Raw genomic sequence first — 4,130 nt, forward strand, 5'->3', positions numbered from 1 at the left:
ACAGTCACTCCCAAGCACATGTTGGTCGTGTCTCGAATGAATATAGTTGGCCAGGCCATATTGACCCTAGACACGACTACATAACTGCCCAGGTTTAACCGTAGTACACAACACCCATTTACTTATGTTCTGTTCTACTTGTGCTTACGGATGGCGACGGTTTGGTATACTTGTATACTTTTGAAAATACTTGTAGTTTGAAGATACTTTTAATTCAGAGCACTTAGGCCCTTTAGTGTTTATAGTTTTATACCATGTAAGGTTTGGTATACTTTATTCACTATAAACAAGGGCTCTGATACCAATCTGTCACACCCCGAAAACCGAAGGCGGAATACATTTCCGGGGTTGACTTCCGTGTTGAGTATCAAATCCAATGTACATAGTAAGTAAAGTAAAACAAGCATTACATTACATAATAACAGTTTTACAGTTGTTTCAAAAGTAAAGTTTGTACAGTTGTGATACATAGTATATGTAGACAAATTGTAACGGGTCTTCATGTACACCGTCTTCATGCAAAATGATCTTCAAGTACCTGTTCTAACGCTGACCTGAGAACACAAGCGGTTTGAAAATCAGCATAAAGCTGGTGAGTTCATAAGCGGTTTTGTTTTACGGAAATGTATCGGTTTCCTTTCTGTTTCTGAAATGTTACGTACACCAAGAAAATCCCGTATTTTCTTAAAAGTTGGTTATTATTTCACAAATGTAAAGTATAATAAGTTTGTACACTGAAAACATGTTTACTCATGTGAAAATGTATAGTTGGTTATCTGACTGGTTAAACTGTTCTGTTTACTTATCATATGTTACCAGGAAAGTCCCATACTTTCCTTATTGTATGTTACAAATTGTAAAAGATGTAATGTTATCCATTCTGTGACTCTTTCTAGTTATGTAAGTGTTACCCAGGAAGGCCCCATGCTTTCCTGCATGTATGTATCTTATGTAAACGATGTAAAAGATGTAAAAGATGTAATCGTGATTAGATTCCATGTTTTCCCCAGGAAGGTCTCGTACCTTCCTGCATGTTAATTACAATAAGTAAAAGATGTAAAAGATGTAAACGATGTATAAAGTAATCCATTATTACTGTAAGTAAATCTCTGTTATCCTAATTGCGAGTTCCATAACCATACAATAGACTGAAACATGTGGCAATAAGTCGTCCACATACTTATGACTTTCGTCACCCTTGAACCATTTCGGTTCGGCTGTAGCTAGCAGCCAGGTGTGGGGTAGTCAGCCCCTTATAGATCTATACACTCAAGTCACGCTCTCTAAATACCAGAGATTCTGGTTATGGGTGTGGTCCTCCACTCGCGTAATCCAGGTGGAGTGTTCTCCGAGGACGTGTCTCCAATCGTACCGGAATAACAAATTTACTAGTAATAATATGAAAGTCCTCCACTCGCGTATGTGCGTGGAGTGTTACCGAGGACAAAACAGTGTACAGGTATTATATTCAAATGTTTTAATGTCATGCTTTTAACTGATAAAATGTGGAAAACCATTTGTGAAATACATGTAAAACATACTAGTTTAAAGACTTATTTCACAAATATATGTTACGTAATCTGTATGTTCGATCTGTTATCAGTTGTAGTTATCAGTTATAAAAGCATAAGAATATGAAACACACATTTGAAAACATGTTATGAGTACAAGGAATTCCCTTGTACTTTTCTTGTGTTCCCCCCTGAAAACAGTGAAAAATGTGAAAAAGGGTAGGGGTATGAACTCACCGGACTCGGAAACGTGTCGGTTTTGAATGCTAGACGTCGGTTCGGGGTTTGATTACTCGCGATGACCCTATCTAAAATGATATAATGTCCATATATATACAATTAGAGATACATTCACTAATCATATGGAACATTACACTCCAATGAGGTTAAACACCTCAAAACGAGCGTTCGGAGTGACCCGGGTGACATCTTCGGATTTGTAATGACACTAAGGACTTGGGACTTGAGTTTACTCCTCATAAGTAAACATTTTAAGTAGTTTACAACATTGGAACACCCACATACATGATTTTACGGCCGTAAACTCATGTGGGTGAGGTTTTGGTGTTTTAAGGGCTCAAATGGACTTAGGAATGGATTTAAAACATTTAAAACATGAGTTTACGGCCACACTCATAGATTTTACGGCTGTAAACTCACAATGGCTAAGAATAATTGATTTAAGCTACTTAGGGCAATCACATGTGATTCAAACTAATTTTCTAAGCATTGTTATGAATTTAGAACATCAATTAAGACATTTGTTGGAGTTTACGGCCTAGAGGAATATTCTAAGGCCGTAAACTCTCTTTTACCTTTGAAAAAGATAGTTTTTGGTGCTTAAAACAATCACATGTGATTCTAGAATTTTATACAAACCATTTGGGTGTGTTTGATGCATCTATAACATTGTTTTATGAGTTTACGGCCAAGGGTATGTTCCTAGGCCGTAAACTCTCATAAATCATACTTTTGTTGTGTTTCAATCCTTCAAACCATTTTTAGATGCATCTAGATTTTACCACAAAGCCATAGATTGAGTTTGGAAGCATTTGAACATGTTTAAAGGCCTTAAATCACCCTTTTAGAGGAGTTTACGGCCCAAGAGAGTGTCTTGGCCGTAAACTCTTCTTTGTTACACAAAAATCAAGTTTAAAGTGTTCCAAGTCTAGATTAGCAAGTCCATGGTTCATGTCTAAGTCCCAACTAGGTTTTGGAAGGGTTAATTGGCTTAAATACCCCTTGTATATGAGTTTACGGCCCAAGAATGTTCCTTGGCCGTAAACTCACTTTTGTCCCTCTAAATCCATGTTCTACATGTTATAAGTTCTTCCCTTTAAGCCCTTAAGTCATATCTAGTGTCCAACTATGCAAAGGAAGGGTTTTAGGGCTTAAAAACCCTTGAAATATGAGTTTACGGCCCATGAATGTTCCATGGCCGTAAACTCATGAATGTTGTCTTATTTCATGATTTGAACTCGAATTTGGATGCCAAATATGTTAGAGATTAAGGCTAGGAAGGTACCTTAGAGATTAGAAGCCTTAATTTTGAGTTTTGATCTCTTAAACTTGGATTAGGAGAGAGGTGGGTAATGTGTAGTGATAATTTGACCAAAGGCTTCAAATGAAGTCCTAAACACGTTTATATAGTGTTTAGGTTTTGGACACGGTGGGATTTTACCCGATACCGGCGTTAGACGGGGTTTTTGGTCGTACCCGATTGAGTTACCGTAACCCGATACGGTAAATTTTAGAATTATTCCGATCACTAAAGTTGAGTGTTAAAATGATTTCTAAATGTATTAAGACACCCATTAAGTCATTTTAAATGTGTACTAATTAATGACTTAATTAAACGGAGAAATCGGAAATTGGAAATCGGAATGACGATCGGATGCGCGAAAGGGTTACATTAAAATGATGCAGAAATTTCGGGTTGTTACATATATAAAGTTTCGTTATACATTTTTATCAATGGAATCATAGGTGACTTATATCTATTATACGGAAACTTTCGTCTCCAAAATATATCATGATAACATCAAATCTTTTGAAATGAAAAATGTTGTTATATATATATATATATATATATATATATATATATATATATATATATATATATATATATCAAACACTAGGCTTATACGGTATGTATATGTGTCCATCTTTGGCACTACAAACATACAATTAACCTCATACGAAAAACATCAATCTGTTGTTATACTTGTTAATAAATCAATCATATGGGATTTATAACTAGTATACAAATGGATTTACTACAGGTTTACCAGTTTTACCAAATATATTCCTTCAAATGACTTTCTTAAACATTTTTAGATGTTTAAAGCTCTTTATCAAACTGTCTTACACACTGTAAGTTCCTTTCAAACTCTGTTACAAAGGTGTTTTCAAACAAAGGTTTTCCTTATAGTTAAACTGTCTTATCAAACAAAATGCTTTCAATCGTTTTATAAACTGACATCGAGTCGATCTTTTCTCAGATATTAATCTTTTTCAAAGGTTTTGCAAAACTTCTTTTATGCTTTTATATTATCAAATGCGTGCCCATATATGTATAGTTATATAAGTAATGTTTAAAGGACTTAGGGGGGCTAACTC

This window comes from Lactuca saligna, chromosome 3, assembly GCF_052625555.1.
Source record: "Lactuca saligna cultivar CGN05327 chromosome 3, ASM5262555v1, whole genome shotgun sequence".
Taxonomy (NCBI): Eukaryota; Viridiplantae; Streptophyta; class Magnoliopsida; order Asterales; family Asteraceae; genus Lactuca; species Lactuca saligna.